Source organism: Elephantulus edwardii, unplaced genomic scaffold (genome assembly GCF_000299155.1).
Source record: "Elephantulus edwardii isolate Elephantulus edwardi_28Jun2011 unplaced genomic scaffold, EleEdw1.0 scaffold00021, whole genome shotgun sequence".
Lineage (NCBI taxonomy): Eukaryota > Metazoa > Chordata > Mammalia > Macroscelidea > Macroscelididae > Elephantulus > Elephantulus edwardii.
This window is the reverse complement of record NW_006399771.1, coordinates 4,240,981-4,258,846: the sequence shown is the minus strand read 5'-3', so window position 1 is coordinate 4,258,846 and position 17,866 is coordinate 4,240,981.

Below are 17,866 nucleotides of genomic sequence, written 5' to 3'. Positions count from 1 at the left end.
AAATATGCTGTATAATTCTATATATGGGGCATCAATGTAACTTGGACATATCAAGATATTCACCTAAGTTTTGTAAAATTCTTGACTTGTCTTAATTTATTACTTTTATTCACCTCTCCTTTTTTCACTACCCTTTCATTTTCTCCTTTTTTCTTTATCTTACTTCACCATACTCTATTTTCTATCTCTCTTCCCCTCTCATCTTTCATTTCTGGAATGTCAAAAGTATGCTAGCCTTTTTCACGATGTCTAATGAATTGTACATGACCTTTATTTTCAATGCATTTTTTTCTCTCTGAAATGTAGTCTGTTTTTTTAATGATGTATTTCCTTACTTACCAATTCTCAATTAACATAAATTGCATTTTTATGCTAGTCTAGAAGGATTAAGATTTCTTTAATTTTATAGAAGAGAAAGTAAATCATTGTGGATATGTATTTACGAATTAATATTTTTAAATTATCTCTAAAATCTGAAACGTATTTTCAAATTGATGCTTGGTTTTTCATCATTCTCATAAACTGAATATAAAGAATATAGGTAGCTAGCTGGTCAGCTAAATACCAGCTAGGTACCATCTTACCAGCTAAATGGATGCTGCATTTTATAAGTGGCAGTGTTGCATTGTATTTTTTGTGACTGAAAGAAAGTAAAATATAGTTCCTTAATGAAATTACTGTTGAGCATAGACAGGAACTGTATTTTTTTTTCTTTTCATTCTACTTGATAGTATAACTTCTTGTTGTTGTTGTTGTTATGTGCCGTCGAGTTGCTTGTGACTCATAGCGACCCTATGTACAACAGCCCTAAACTCTGCTCTGTCCTGTGTGAATCGCACTGTCTCTGACACTCCCATCCCAATTATCCCAGTCACTGAATCAATCCACCTCATAGAGGGCCTTCCCCTCCTACGCTGTCCCTCCACCCTCCCAAGCATGATGTCCTTCTCCAAGGACCGGTCTCTCCTCACATGTCCAAAGTGTGTTAGATGAGCATCAGAATCCTTGCTTCCCAGGAGCCACTCGGTTTAACCCTTTCCAGGGTGAATCTGTTTGTTTTCCCAGCAGTCCATGGTATTCTCAATACTCTTCTCCAGCACCACAGCTCAAAGGCATCAATTTTCCTTCTATCCTCCTTGGTCATTTTCCAACTCTCTTATGCATAACAAGTGATTGTGAAGACCATAGCCTGTATCAAACACACCTTAGTCTCCAGGGAAACACCATTGCCCTTCAGTACTCTGGAGAGGTCCCTAACAGCAGACTTTCCCATGGCATGCGCCTTTTGATTTCCTGGCTACTGGTGCCAAGAGTGTTGACTGTGGAGCCAAACAAACTAAAGCTGTGTACAATCTCAATCTCAATCTCAATCTCAATCTCAATCTCAATCTCATCTTCATCATTTGATGCTGCCAGTTGGTCCAGTGGTCAGAATCTTTGTTTCTTGACATTGAGCCTCAATCTATATTGGAGGCTACAGTCCATGACCCTCTGTAGCAGGTGCTTCAGGTCCTCTTCAGTTTCAGCAAGCAGGGTTGTGTCATCTGCATAACGCAGATTGTTGATAAATCTCCCCCAATCTTGACCCCACATTTCTCCTCATAGAGCCCAGCCTCCTGGATAATCTGTTCTGCATATAGGTTGAAAAGGTATGGAGATAGGATGCATCCCTGGCATATGCTCTTCCCAATTTTGAACCAAGCAAGAGAAAATCTATAGTTGTATGGAATTTAATAAAGAGTACATATAATTTAGTGCTTCAGTAATATATGGGTGTTTCTTTTTATTTGCGTGTTGATCAGAAATAAAGATCAATTTAAAAAGCAAAATAAAAATATTCTTAGAACTGTTCACTAATTTAAAATAATGAATTCTAGAAAAATAGCTTTGTATATTTCACTTGAACAGAATAACAATTTTATGAAGAATCTTCATTTGAAATTATGCACACTCAAAACATTAACTGATGCAATTAAACTTGTTAAAACGTTTTAGAGGCCTAAGTCCACAATGAAATGTCTCTCTGCAGCATTAAAAATCAACTATGAAGCACGTCACTGGATTATTCCTCATAGGAGGAAGTACAAAGCTTAACTCCTAAAAAAGTTTAAAACCAAAATGATTTTTTCTGTCAATAAGTTCTCCAAGCCATATAATTTTACACAATCAAATTGTCTTTTTAATATAAGCTGTAGCTTTTCCCCAGACTTGATCTTTCCCTTTTTTATTATATTCTTTGAATTATAAAGTATTGCTTCTTTTTGGATGAGTTTATTATTAAATTTATTTTGGCAAAATTTTGTATATTTATTCTATTTTTCTCACATTTTCTCTTTTTGTATGCACAGAAGGTTTTCCCGCAAATTGCATTTGTTTTGTTGGGGTTTTCTCCTTTGCATCTATAAATTAAAGAGCTTTGGTGGATTAGTGGTAAGGAGTGGCACTGCCAACCCAAAGGCACATGGCTAGATTTCACCAGCTGCTCCTTTGGAGAAAGATTCCTCCCATGCCACTGACTGCCGCTGAAAATTCACTGGACAGACAGCTTTGAATTGGTTCCAACTCAATGATACATAAATAATACAAGAACACCCCCAAATTAATTTTATTAGATTATTTGTGTAGTAGTTTACAGCTTTCTATCAATGTCATTTATCAGTATAATACTCTTGAGGACACGGTTTATACTCTGAAAAGAATGAATATCTGTGGTAGGGAGTTGTGCTGCAATGCAAAGAGATCTAGTTCAAATCTAACAACTGTTTCTTGAGAGAAAGATGGACAATCTCCTCCCATGTGATTAACTGCCTTTGAAAACTGGCTGGAGGATCAGCTATGGATCAGTTCTGCCTCAAGGGTACACAACAACAGGCTGGACTAAAGTTTTTATTAAATGATTGTGGTCTGAGAGAAGTTTAGAAAGATGCTGTTAACTCCTCCCGTTTCCTTTCACTGTGATACTCAATGTGCCAGCATTTCTTCCTTCTCAGTTTGAAATTCTCTATTCAAAGGCACAATGAATCTACTGCAGAGACCACACACACACACACACACATTGGACTTCTGTACTTCTGGGTACCACATATGGCTCACCGCTAGACAAAGACATCTACATAGAACAAATGCTTAATTTTGTGCCAGAGTCTGTTCATTCTGAATCACTGGGACTTTCAAAGCACAAACACCATCTGTGTGAAATAAAGTGCTATTGAAGGATTTAATAGCACTACTCATACCGGTTATCTTAATGATCATATTGGACTGATCTGTTCCAGAATTTACTCAAGATAGAAACATCCAGATAGACTGCTGCTGCTGCTGTGGTTTCTGCAACTGCTGTGTCTCCAGATTTCTTCATGTGGCCACAGCTTTTGATACACCAATAGGAGCCCTATCAGGAACAGAAGAGTGAGGATGCTGTTGCCCCCTGGGGCAGTTTAGGAGGAGTGAGAAACATCTGGGATGTAAACTTATGACAGAGGCAGCAGGATGTGGAAGCAGAAACAAAAAAAGGAGAAAAAGTGCAATGTGGAACTAGAGCTGGCAAATAATTGGACAGTTTAATAGGGAGGAAGGTGGAAATTTATTTATCTAAGAATGTTTCATGTCCTGAATTCATTGCAGAGGACATTTTAGTTTGGGATAGTTATTTCAAATTTGCCAAAGTCATATTTGACTTTAAAATTTATCTGATCATCCAATCATTAGAATTTATGTGTCCAACGTCCATACTAAACATGTAAGATATATTGCTAAAAATGAAAATATTTTTAAAGATATTACATCGTGGAATTTTCATTCTGATCTGCAATAGAGGATTTCATACTAAAAAGGTGTTAAAGTTGTACAGCAGAATTATTGATGTAAAATGCTTTGTAAAGAGCTAAATATAAGTGTTAATCCATATATGTGTGTGTCTTTCTATTTTCAAAGACTGTATATAATTAGGGGTATAGTATAGAGCTACAAACGAAAAAGTAAAACATTAAAAGAGCAAAGCAAAAACTTTCTTCCCAAATTTCACATTGACTGTTTCTTTAAAAATATTTTAAATTGAAACCAAACTTTGCATGCAACTAAATCACAGGTCTTAGCTTCTTGGAGGCTAGGAATTTGAAGCTCAGTTTTGCAAACTTTGGGCATGTGGCCAAGAGGGATCAATCCTTAGAGAAGGACATCATGCTCAGAAGTGTGGAAGGACAGCACAAGAGAGGAAGATCCTGGATAAAATGGATTGATACTTAGTGAGGTAAGGGAGTAGATGTGCCGGAGTCAGTGAGACTGACTCAGGACAGGGCAGGCTTCAGAACTATTGTACATAGAGTCTCTATGAGCCACAGGACACTCGACAGCCCTAAACAATAGAACAAATCACAGGTCTTAGGTGATTATTAAGATGAATCTTGACACATGTGAGCTCTGGTGGCAAAATCTGTAGGGGTTTGTGCTGCTAAACTTAAAGCCATTCATTACTCTTTAACTGTTTGAGTTCACCAAGTGTTCCATGGGGAAACTATGGGCACTCCCCCACCATGTGATTAATATCTTTGGAGGAAATTCAGTAGAGTCAGTCCTGAGTTGATTCTGACTGGACAACAATGAGTATTAGTTCTGAATTTTTTATGCAACTTTGCATCGAACCCTGGTAGTTTATTGGCTACTTGCTCTGCTACTACTAGGGTGGTAGTGTGAAATTACCCAGTGATTCTGAAAAGAAAACACCTGGCTGTTTGTACCATAGAGATTAAAGCTGGGAAAATTTCATAGGATAGCAGATTTAAGATGAAACCTACTGCTTAGCCCCTAGAATGAATATATACCTGTACAGTTAAGAACTTTGTTAGGAGACATTTCCTCATCCGAGAATGTTTTCCTTTATCACAGTTCTTTCATTCATCTATTCCAGTGCAATATACATTATCTAGCCACTCACATCCTATTTTCCTCCCAAATCCTTATGTCAGACCTGCTTTCTAGCACTAGTTCTATGCAATATCTGCCCTTTTGTAACTGAGATATTTTACTCAGCATAATGTCCCGAAGATGGAAAGAATATACTGAGTCACTGTATCAAAAGGAATGGGCATACACAGAAGAATTTAATGAAATAACATAAGCAAGATCCTATGGTGATAAAGGAAGAAGTTCAAGCTGCTTTGATGGAAATAGCAAAAACAATAAGGCCTCAGGAATAGATGGTATACCAGTTGATGTATTTCAGCTAACAGATACTGCCCTGGATATGCTCCCCAGGTTGTGCCAAGAAATCTGGAGATCAACCACATGGCCAAATTACTGGAAGAGATTTATATTTGTTCCCATTCCAAGGAAGGGTGACCAAACAGAGTGTGTAAACTATAGAACAATCTCACTGATTTCACACGCAAGCAAGATTCTACTGAAGATTATCCAAAAACGACTGGAACAGCACACCAGCAGAAAATTGCCTGAAGTCCAGGCTGGGTTTAGAAGGGGTCGTGGTACTAGGGATATTGTAGCTGTTGTTAGATGGATCTTAGCTAAAAGCAGGGAATACTAGAAGAATGTCTATCTGTGTTTCATTGATTATGCAAAGGCGTTTGACTGTGTGGATCATAACAAACTGTGGCTGACTCTGAGAAGAGTGGGATTCCCAGAACACTTAATCTTTCTAATGAGAAACCTATACTTGGACCAAGACCAGTCATCAGAACAGAGCAGGGAAACACTGCATGGTTCAAAATTGGGAAGGGTATATGCCAGGGATGTGTCCTATCTCCATACCTTTTCAACCTGTATGCAGAACAGATTATCCAAGAGGCTGGGCTCTATGCAGAAAAGTGTGGTGTCAGGATTGGTGCAAGATCTATTAACAATCTGCATTATGCAGATGACACAACCCTGCTTGCTGAAACTGAGGAGGACCTGAAATGCTTGCTGCAGAAGGTCAAGGACTGCAGCTTTCAGTATGGGTTGAGGCTCAATGTCAAGAAGACAAAGATTATCACCACTGGACCAATTGGTAGCATCAGGATGGATGGCGAAGAGATTGAGATTGTTCACAGCTTTAGTCGGGTTGGCTCCACAATCAACACTCTTAGCACCAGTAGCCAAGAAATAAAAAAAAAGTATTGCGATGGGAAAGTCTGCTGTTCGGGACCTCTCCAGCGTACTGAAGAGCAATGGTGTCATTTTGGAGACTAAGGTGTGTCTAATACAGGCTATGGTCTTTGCAATCACTTGTTATGCATCAGATAATTAGTCAATGACTAGGGAGGATAGAAGGACAACTGATGCCTGTGAACTGTGGTGCTGGAGAAGAGTATTGTATGTACCATGGACTGCCAAGAAAATAAGCAGATTCATCCTTGAGAGGTTTAAATCAGGTTGCTCCTTGGAGGCAAGGATTCTGGGGCTTGGTCTGACATACTTGGACATGTTGTAAGGAGAGGTCGGTCCTTGGAGAGGGACATCATGCTTGGGAGGGTGGAGGGACGGCACAGGAGCGGAAGACCCTCTAGGCAGTGTATTGACTGAGTGACAGGAGTAATCAGGATGCGTGTGTCAGAGGCAGCATGATTGGTACAGGAAAGAGGAGGGTTTAGGCTGTTGTATATAGAGTCGCTAAGAGTCGCAAGCAACTTGATGGCATATAACAACAACAACAATGTCCTGCAGGGCCACCCAAGTTGTGTTGTAGAACATATGATTAGGCATATATGCATGACAACTGCCCAGAATTGGAGGTATATTGCAAATACAACTGGGGGTCGGGGGAGAGAGGTAATTGTACAACAATAAATGAATATTTTTAAAAAAACCAAAACAAGTAAACTCAGAGGAGATGGGAGAGAGGAAGAAGGGGTAAAAATGTGCCACAATAAATCAATGAAAATTTAACTTTTCTGTAAGTTTTCATTTAAATAACAGATAAAATAAAAAATTGATAAAAAAAAATCCCAAATTTTTTCATGAACTTTGCCTATCAACCTTTATTCTGTAAAAGAATGTATGTTTTTATTTCTATCCCCAAAGACACATTTGTACTATTTAAGTTCTGATTTTTTTATGCACCATAATACTACTGAAACTCACTAATATTATTCATACACATAATTCACTGTTTACTATATTCAATATAGTATTTAATTTCACAAACATTAGACACAAAATATTCATGCACTATCATGTTAATGGACATTTGATAGTTTTAGATATAGCCTCCTGAATATTCTTGCACAATAAATATTATGGGTCTATGTTTTAATTTCTCTTCATCTGAAATGTAGCTTAGTTATGACACAAATGTACTGCTATCTTCATAAGAAATTGCCAGATACATTCACAAAGTGATTCAACATTTTTATGAATGAACAGTATAAGAATTTCTATCATGTCTAGAAGGTACAATCTGATGTATACTCATGAGAATATGTGCAGTTCTTCTATGACCAATAGATAAATCTAGTGCAGTAGTTTAATTTTCAGCTACTAACAAGAAAGTTTGCCATCTGCATACATTTGCTACTCCATGGCAGAAAAATGTGGTTAGACTGTTCTCAGAAAGACTGGAAACTTTGGGGGCAATCCTACTCTTTCCTATAGGGTTGAAGGTTTGCAAGGACTCAAAAGTTGAAATGCACTCCATAGCAGTGGGTTTATTTATTTACTGCTTGGTGGCCAATTATTTTATATAAAATTCTGTGAAGACTCTGGTCATTACTAATTTGTATAATAAAACATTTCTTTTTAGTTTACTTACTCCTTTGCTTGACAGTCATATATACCCATTATTTTCTTTAAGGTTATGGTTTTTTGTTTGTTTGTTTGTTTTTAAGGATGTAAAACATTTTTAGAAAACTATGATTTTAAGAGCTTTATTATGGGAATCCAGTACTAAATATTTGTGATAAACCAAATGCTATTTCAGGCTGGAATTCACCCTGAGGCACTAAGGCAATCCTTAAGGGTTTACCAGAATCTTGCATTTGAGGACCCCTCCCGCCTGAATCAAGGGGGAGATTTTGAATAGAAAGAGCTTGGCTTCATTTGCATTGAATTCTCTTTGTGATTTAGTTCCTGATAATTTTTAGTAAAGATTCAGGAAAGCTCATGTCTGCCCTTCAGTCCAGAACTGCTTGTCCACTGTTTTTAGCTCTCTGTGTTATCTCTTTCCTGGTTGTCTGTCTCATTATTAATAATTATAAAAATTCTTTACCCTTGGTCTGCAACACTTTATATTTAAATATGTTCGATCTCAAAACACTTTTTGTGTATGGTGTGAGATTTTACTTTGTCCTTTCAAATATCTTGGAAATGCAAATGTGAACCACGCCTGTGTCAGAGAGTGAATGAAGATGTTTTTGCACATCTTGGTGACAGCAAGAACTGGGGTATTAAACCTATTGCAGAAGTAGCAAGGTTCGGAACAATAAAATTCTGCATCTTATCCTTAAATAAATACTATATCTCTATCTATCTATCTATCTATCTATCTATCTATCTATCTATCTATATCTATATCTATCTATCTATCTATCTATCTATCTATCTATCTATATATATATATATATCTTGGCTACATGTTCCATTGATTTCTGGCTGCATCAGTTGATAGAAATCATCTACGTCCTCCTCTTTGGCTCTGATTGTAAAAGGATAAATTTGAATGATAGTGCTATTAATAGGTTTTCCTTTTATGAATATAGATATTATCCTGTCACTCACAATATTGTATTTCAAAATAGATCTAGAAATGGCCATTTAACTATGAATGTGACCCAGTTTTTTCTCACCTTTTCATCTCCACCATAATAGATCATATTATCATGGGATTCAAAATGTCCCATGCCAATCCAGCTCATTTCACTGATACCCAATATGTTAATATGTATGTATTCCATTTCATTCTTTACAATGTCCATTTTCCACATCCATGTTTCCCAAATTCCATGTACCAATTGTCAATTTCTTCTTATCACTGTTTCTCCTTTGTGTTTCCAAATTTGAGGGCTCAACTTCACTTGCTATATCTGTTAGTCTACTCTAACTAAAAAATCTGGAGAACAACTACTTGGCCAACTGACTGGAAGAGATCCATATTTACTCCCATTCCAAAAAAGGTGACAGAGTGTAGAAATTATCTAACAATATCACTAATATCACACACTAGCAAAATCTTGCTGTACATTATGCAGAAAAGACTTGAAAAGTACATTGACAGAGAACTACCAGAAATACAATCTATGTTTAGAGAATTGGACAATGACAAGGCAGGATAGAAGGAGAACTGATGCCTTTGAGCTGTGGTGTTGGAGAAGAGTATTGAGGGTATCATGGACTGCTAGGAAAACAAACAGATTCATCTTGGAAAGGGTTAAACCAGGCGACTCCTTGGAGGCAAGGATTATGAGACTCCATCTAACATGCTTTGGACATGTTTTAAGGAGGGACCAGTCCTTGGAGAGGGACTCATGCTTGGTAGGTTGGAGGAACAGCGCAGGAGAGGAAGGCCCTCTATGAGGTGGATTGATTCAGTACTGGGGTAATTGGGATGGGTGTGTCAGAGACAGTGCAATTGGCACAGGACAGAGCAAAGGTTAGGACTGTTGTATATAGAGTTGCTATGAGTCACAAGCGACTCAACAGCACATAACAACAACATAATGAGTGAATCTCAATTTTAGAATAGTAAAAAAATTACATATATATTAGAATCACTATAAAAATGCACCAAAATATTAATAATGTTCATCTTAATGGCACATAACCACAACAGTAACATACTTAGATAAAGAAGCTGACCTCTTAACAGAGTAAGAAAACATTGCATGGGATGCATCCTATCCCCATACCTTTTCAATCTGTATGCAGAACAAATCATTTGGGAAGAAAGGCTTTATGAGGAGGAATGTGGTATCAAGATTGGAGAAAGACTCATTAACAACCTATGATATGCTGATGACACAACTTTGCTTGCTGAAACTGAAGAAGACCTGAAGCACTTGCTGCAGAAGGACGGTAGTCTTCAATATAGATTGAAGCTCAACATCAATCACTGGGCCAACTGGCAGCACCATATTAGATGGAGAAGAGATTGAGGCTGTTAACAATTAAAGCTTGTTCAGATCCATAATCAAGACAGTTAACAAAAGCAGGAAGAACATTAAAAGATGAATTGCATTTGGAAAAATCTGCTGCCATGGACATCTCCAGAGTGCTGAAGCGCAATGATTCAGTCTAGATACAAAGGTGTGCCTAATCCAATTACTTGTTATGTTTCAGAGAGCTGGACAATGACTAAGGATGACAGAAGAAGAATAGATGCCTTCAATTTGTGGTTGTGGAGAAGAATCTTGAACATACCATGGACAAAGGTGTGCCTAATCTCAATTACTGGTTATGTTTCAGAGAGCTGGACAATGACTAAGGATGACAGAAGTAGATGCCTTCAATTTGTGGTTGTGGAGAAGAATCTTGAACATACCATGGACTCTGATGAAAACAAATTGGTCTCTCCCTTAGAGAGGGTGAAATCAAGTCTCTCCTTGGAGGCTAGGATTTTGAAGCTCCATCTCACTTTGTGCACGTGGCCAGGAGATATCAGTCTTTGGAGAGGGACATCATGCACAGAATGGTGGACAGACAGTGCAAGACCCTAGGTTAGTAGTTCCATATGTGATGCACTATAGGAGATTATAATATTCTAAGGAACAAAATAAATAAAATAAAAATTTTCAATGAGAAAAAAATTTCCAGAGTTATCCAATCATTTTTTTATAATAAGTCCTGCCTTTAGGTAGGAAAGATTTCAATTAAAGAAATATTCACTCAAAAGGAAACTTTTCCCAGAAAGTGTTTCAAGGTGTAAAAAGATATGAAATGTTATTGTTGTTATTCTTATGTGCCATCGAGTCACCTGGGACTCATAGCGACCCTTTGTACAAGAGTTCTAAACACAGTTCTATCCTGTGCCAACCTAGCCATCTCAAACACACTCATTCCCACCACCCCAGCCACAGAATCGATCCATCTCATCGAAAGTCTTCCTCTCTTGCACGGCCCCTTCTACTCTGCCAAACATGACGTCCCTCCCCAAGGACTAGTCCATCCTTGCAACATGCCCAAAGTATGTCAGACGAAGCTTCAGAATCCTTGACTCCAGGGAGCATTCTGGCTTCACCTTCTCCAGGACAAACCTGTTTGTTCTCCTAACAGTCCATGGCATATTCAACACTCTCACTGTTCAACTCTCTGATGCATAGCATATAAATGCAAAGACTATAGCCTGAATCAGGTGCACCTTAGTCTCCAGCCTGACATCGTTACTCTTCAGTACTCTTGAGAGGTCCCTCACAGCTGACTTTCCCAATGTAATTTGTCTTTTGATTTCCTGGCTGCTGTTACCAAGTGTGTTGACTGTGGAGTAAACTAAAACTTATCTCAATTTCTTCACCGTCCATACTGATGCTGCCTATTGGCCCAGTGGTGAGAATCTTTGTCTTCTTGATGTTGAGCTTCAATCCGTATTGAAGGCAGTGGTCATTGACCTTCTGCAGCAAGCACGTCAAGTCCTCTTCAGTTTAAGCAAGTAAGGTTTTGTCATCTACATAACGTAGGTTGTACACAGGGTTTATGTGAAACCTATACTTGGACCAGGAGGCAGTCGTCGGAACAGAGCAAAGAAACACTGCATGGTTCAAAATTGAGAAGGGTGTACACCAGGGCTATATCCTGTTTCCATACCTTTTAAATCTTTATACAGAACAGGTTATCCGTGAGGCTGGGCTCTAAGAGGAAAAATGTGGCATCAGGATTGGAGGAAGAATCATCAACAATCTGTGTTATGCAGATGACACAACCCTGCTTGATGAAACTGAGAACCTGAAGCACTCGTTGTGGAAGGTCAGGGACTACAGATTTCAGTATGGATTGAGACTCGTTATCAAGAAAACAAAGATTCTCACCACTAGAAAACAAAGATTCTCACCACTGGGCCAATTGGCAACATCATAATGGATGGTGAAGAGATTGAGATTGTTCACAGTTTTGGTTTGCTTGGATCCACAGTCAACACTCTTTGCACCAGCAGCCAGGAAATTAAAAGATATATATTGAAAAAAAAAAAAGATGTATTGTGATGGAAAAGTCTGTGATTAGAAACCTCTCTAAAGTGCTGAAGTGCAAAGATGTCAGTCTGGAGACTAAGGTGCACATGATACATGCATGGTCTTTGCAATGACTTGTTATGCATCAGAGAGCTGTACAATGACTAGGGAGGATAGAAGGAGAATTGATGCCTTTGAGCTGTTGTGTTGGAGAAGAGTATTGAGTATACCATGGACTGCTAGGAAAATGAACAGGTTTGTCCTGGAGAGGGTGAAGCCGGGCTACTCCTTGGAGACAAGGATTCTGAAGCTTCGTCTGACATACTTTGGACATGTTGCAAGGAGGGACCAGTCCTTGGAGAGGGACGTCATGCTTGGGAGGGACGGTGCAGGAGAGGAAGACCTTCGATGAGATGGATTGATTAATTGACTGGGGTAATGGGGAAAGCTGTGTCGGAGGTGGTGAGATTGGCACAGGATACAGCAGAATAGAGTTTTTGTACATAGGGTCGCTATGAGTCGCAGGCAAGTTGACGGCACACAACAACAACAACAACCTAACGTATTTTGTTGATGAATCTTCCTCTAATCCTGATGCCATATTCCTCCTCATAAAACCCAGTTTTCCAAATGATCTGTTCTTCATATAGATTGAAAAAATGTGGAGACAGGATGAATTCCTGACACATTCCTTTCCTGACTTTGAACCAAGCAGTGTTTCTCTGCTATGTTGTCCTGGTCCAAGTACAGATTTCAAATAAGTACGATCAAGTGTTGTGGGATTCCCATTTTCCTTAAGGCTAGTCACAATTTATTGTGATCCACACAGTCAAATGCCTTTGCATATTCAATGAAACACAGATAGACAAACCTTTGGTACTCTTTGCTTTCTGTTAAGATCCATCTGACATTGGCAGTAATCTGTCTAGTGCCACAGCCTTTTCTAAACTCAGCTGGTAATTCTGGTATTTCTCTGTCAATACACTCTTCCGGTCATTTCTGGATAATCTTCAGCAGGATTTTTGGAATGAGAAAAAAAAAATATGGATCTCTTCCCATCAATTGGATAGGTAGTTGTCCTCCAAATTTCTTGGCACAACCTGAAGAGCACATCTGGGGCAGTATTTGTTTGCTGAAATATGTTAATTTCCATAAATTTCTGGGGCTTTATTTTTTGCCAAGTCCTTCAAAGCAGCCTGAAATTCCTCCTTCACCACCATTGCCTCTTGAACACATGTTGTTTCTTGATATTTTCAGTTAGCAGAACAATAACTAAACTTGAAACAGAACATACAACTTTCAAATGACAAAGAATTGCTAGAGAATTTGTCATTTAAATGTTTTATTTCCTATGTGATGTGACAAATTAAACTCTACTGGTCTATTCTAGAAAGCCCTCATATATTTAACCAAAAGGTCAAACCCACCAAACGCTCCTGGGAGAATGATGTGGAAGTTTGTTTATTTAAAGATTTACAGCTTTGGAAACCTAGTAGAGAAGTTAGGCTCAATCCTATAGTTAAAATCAATTCAAGAGCAGTGAATTTTTTTTGTTGTTATTTTAGCTTTGATACAATCCACTTACTTATATTTTAATTCTTAAACATCACTAACCCATAATGATCCTGGAGTCCTCCACAGAGGATTTGTGCTTGCTTCTGCCATTTTCCAAAGGAAAATATAATAGATGGACATATGTACAAATGCCAACAAACTTAATGACACCATTTACAAAATGTTGTAAGTTGAAAAATGGAATAAACACACACACATAACAATATTTCTAACCATATTGCTGTTGTTGTTAAGTGCCATCGAGTCGCAGACGACTCATAGCGATCTTATAAATGAAAATCCTGGACACTTCCTGTATAACTTTTGTCCTTTCTCCAGGTTCATAGGGTTTCCAGAGGCACGCTATTGTGGAAATAGATGCCACTCCTGCTTCCAAGCTTGTTTGCATCGGGGAGCTTCACCAAACACTGTCCACCATGGGTAACAGTATTCAGCTTCACAGTAATCACGAGTTACCTCTGTACAGAAAGTGGACATACCAAGGTTACACGACCTTTGGCTTGGAGCATTATTTAAACAGTTATTATATTTAGATCACAGAAAAAATATGGGCAATCTCCTTCTGTGCAATTTAATGTTTTTGAAAACTCGCTGGAGGGTCATATATTGGTATGTTCTGACTCGACAGTACTCAACAACAACAACATATATCAACAATTATATATTAAGTGTCATAATGTTATTTTTTACCATCAAGTTGGAAGCAACCCAAGTGTGGTTTCAGAAGCAGTAAATCACACAGAAGAGATAGTCCATCTTTCTCCCATGGAGCAGCTGGTGGAGTTGTTTCATGTCCTTTGGGTTGACAGTGCAACTCCTTACCACCAAATCAGCGGAGTTACCCAAAATAGCATAGTGTTGTGTTGTGTGTGGCTGGGCAGATATGCCCCATGGATGTATACTGTACTCATATAGGAAGTTCTCTGCTTTCTCTAGAAGCAGGAATCTAATTGATAGTAGTGAATGTTTAGTACACTGACTCTGTTCTACAATATGTACAAATTAAAGTGTGAAAATTTAGATTTAAGTTTTCCATAAAAGTTGAAAATAGTTTTTGGAAGGAAGCTATGTTAACAAATTCCACTATCAAAGATGTAATTTTAATTATAAGGAAATATTTAGTTATGGGCTCTGGAGAGGTAGGAGGTAAGAGTGATTAAGCTATTTTAGATTTGTTGTTATTGCTTCTACCTGCCATTGAGTCAGCATTGACTCAATGAGTCTTCTCTGGATTTTCAGAGATGGTAAATGATAGGGGTGGAGATTGACAATCTTTCTCTTGTGAAATAGCTGGTGGATTCAAACTACTTGTCTTTGGGTTGACAGCACAGTTATTCTTTTTCTGAATTTGATCCTTGATGATTAGGTAAAATGTAATGGCAATGAATTACTTTATTCCATGGTTTTACCACAACAAGAATTTTACTGCTGAAAAACTGTGGCTGTTGCTAAATGTCACCAAATGGGCCCTAAGTCCTAGTGACACTATATAGAAAAGAAACACTATAGCAGTTATCCCATATTCATTAAGCCTTTGCTTTTGCTCATTGTGGTTGCCAGTGTTGCAATCTACTGTTTGGAAAAATAAGAATTATTTATTATTATTATTATTATTATTATTATTATTATTATTATTATTACTGACCCTACTTTCTAATTTCTGATTGCCTTTCTGAAATCACTGTCCTTTTCTAAGAATATTCACCAAGTGTTAGGAATATTTTGGTTGTATTTTTTTTTTCCAAGACTGACCTGTTTTTTCTTTTGGCATTCATGGTATGTTCGATTATTTTCATCAACAGCATAATTCAAAGAGAACAATTATTCTTCTTTAAGATGTCACTTTGAGAATTAAAGTGTACATGTTTCAAGTCATAGTATTTTCAATCATCTCGTTGGCATGTGAAGTTATATAAGGAATACAAGCACCAAAGAAACTAAATATTTTCTCTGTTGAAATATGTGTAGATGAAGCTCCTTTTAATCTTTCTTGTGTGTGAGTCTGTGTCTAATTCTCTCTTTTCTCTTTCACTCTTCTCTTTCCTCTACTGACCTTAAAAATATTATTGGTTATATGTTGTATGAAAGGTATGAAACATTAATTATAAGCATTTTAAGTTTCAAATTAGCAATTATTCATGTCTATTTAATTATTAATATATAGTATCTTTTAGAGGTGAATCATGGTGAAAGCAAAAATGAAAGGATAAAATGAATTTTTCTTTCATGTTAATTTATTTCTTTTGCCTCCTTCTGTTTTATTTTCAACTACTATTTACAAAATACCTGTCATCTGCACTTATTTCAAGCCATCGTATTTTTGTTTCCAACATATAAATGTGGAATGATGAAAAAAGAAGATTGAAAACTATTGAATACTCCATGGAATCCCAAAAGAAGAAACAAATCTGTCCTGGAGGAAGTGGGGTCAAGGTAGTCCTTAGAGGTAAGGATGGTCAAATTTTGCTTCACATACTTTATTTAGATAGGTAGTCAGGACAGGTCGACATCATGATGAGAAAAGGAGAGAGTCAGTGAGAGAGTAAGATCCTCAGGAAGGTGGATTGGTGCAATGACTGCGACAATAAGCTTGAGTCAAAAAATGATCAGGAGGATGTCACAGGATCTGTCAAGGTTTGGATCTGTTGTTCACAGGGTGACTATGAGTTACAGTCAACTTGATGGCACCTAACTACAACAACCCAAATGACCCCTTTATAGTATAGTTGTTAAGTGTTCAGTTGCTGTCTAAAATGTCAGGTTTTTTAATCTACCAACCATTCCAGGGGAGAAAGATGTGATAGTCTGCTTCTATAAACATTTTAGCAAATGGAAACCAATGTATTGTATTGTATTGTATTGTATTGTATTGTATTGTATTGTATTGTATTGTATTGTATTGTATTGTATCTTTGTATTGTATTGTATCTTTGTATTGTATTGTATTGTATTGTATTGTATTGTATTGTATTGTATTGTATTGTATTGTATTGTATTCTATTCTATTCTATTCCATTCTATTCTGTTCTATTCTATCAAAAAGGTCACTCTGAGTTCATATTGACTTGGTCCCAATTAGCTGGTTTTTAACTCTATTTTATTTTGGGTTTTGTTTTATTTTGAGTTTTGTCAGTTTCACTTTACCAAGTCTTATCCTTCAAAGCAGCTGGTGCGTTCAAGTCAACAATCTTTCATTCAGCAGATAAATTTATTACTATTGTAAAACTAGGATTCTATTGGCAATTATTTTAGGTATTATAAATAAATAACATCAACAATAAAATTTACACAGAAATTGTACAAATCTAGCATATAGGTGTCAAGATGGTAAAATGAGGTTATGCCTAGTTCACGATAAAGAATAGTAGGAACAGATAGATCTGGTGGAATAAATCCTAGTGTGTTGAACTGTTAACCAGAAAGTGTAGAATATTGTTCTACCGCACCAATGGCTCTACAAGAAAAATATAGACAATCTGCTTCTAATGCAATTATATCCTTTGAAATCTACTGGAATGGTTCCTAGGAGTTGGAATCACCTCTATGGCAGTAAGTTTGTTTGAGTTTATGTATTTTATTTTGAGAATAAATAATAGTCATCATAACTTATTATATTAGTTATTATTTATTGTTGTTGTTGTTGTTATGTGCCGTCGAGTCGCTTGCGACTCATAGTAACCCTATGTACAACAGCCGTAAACTCTGCTCTGTCCTGTGCCAATTGCACTGTCTCTGACATACCCATCCCGATTATCCCAGTCACTGATTGTGCTGTCCCTCCATGCTCCCAAGCTTGATATCCTTCTCCAAAGACTGGTCTCTGCTCACAACATGTCCAAAGTATGTTAGACGGAGCCTCAGAATCCTTGCCTCCAAGGAGCCACCCGGTTTAAACCATTCCAGGACAAATCTGTATGTTTTCCCAGCAGTCCATGGTATTCTCAATACTCTTTTCCAGTACCAGAGCTCAAAGGCATCAATTCTCCTTCTATCCTCCTTGATCATTGTCCAACTCTCTGATGCATAACAAGTGATTGAGAAGACCATGGCCTGTATCAAACACACCTTAGTCTCCAGGGAGACACTATTGCTCTTCAGTACTCTGCAGAGGTCCCTAACAGCAGACTTTCCCATGGCAATGCGCCTTTTAATTTCCTGGCTACTGGTGCCAAGAGTGTTGGCTGTGGAGCCAAACAAACTAAAGC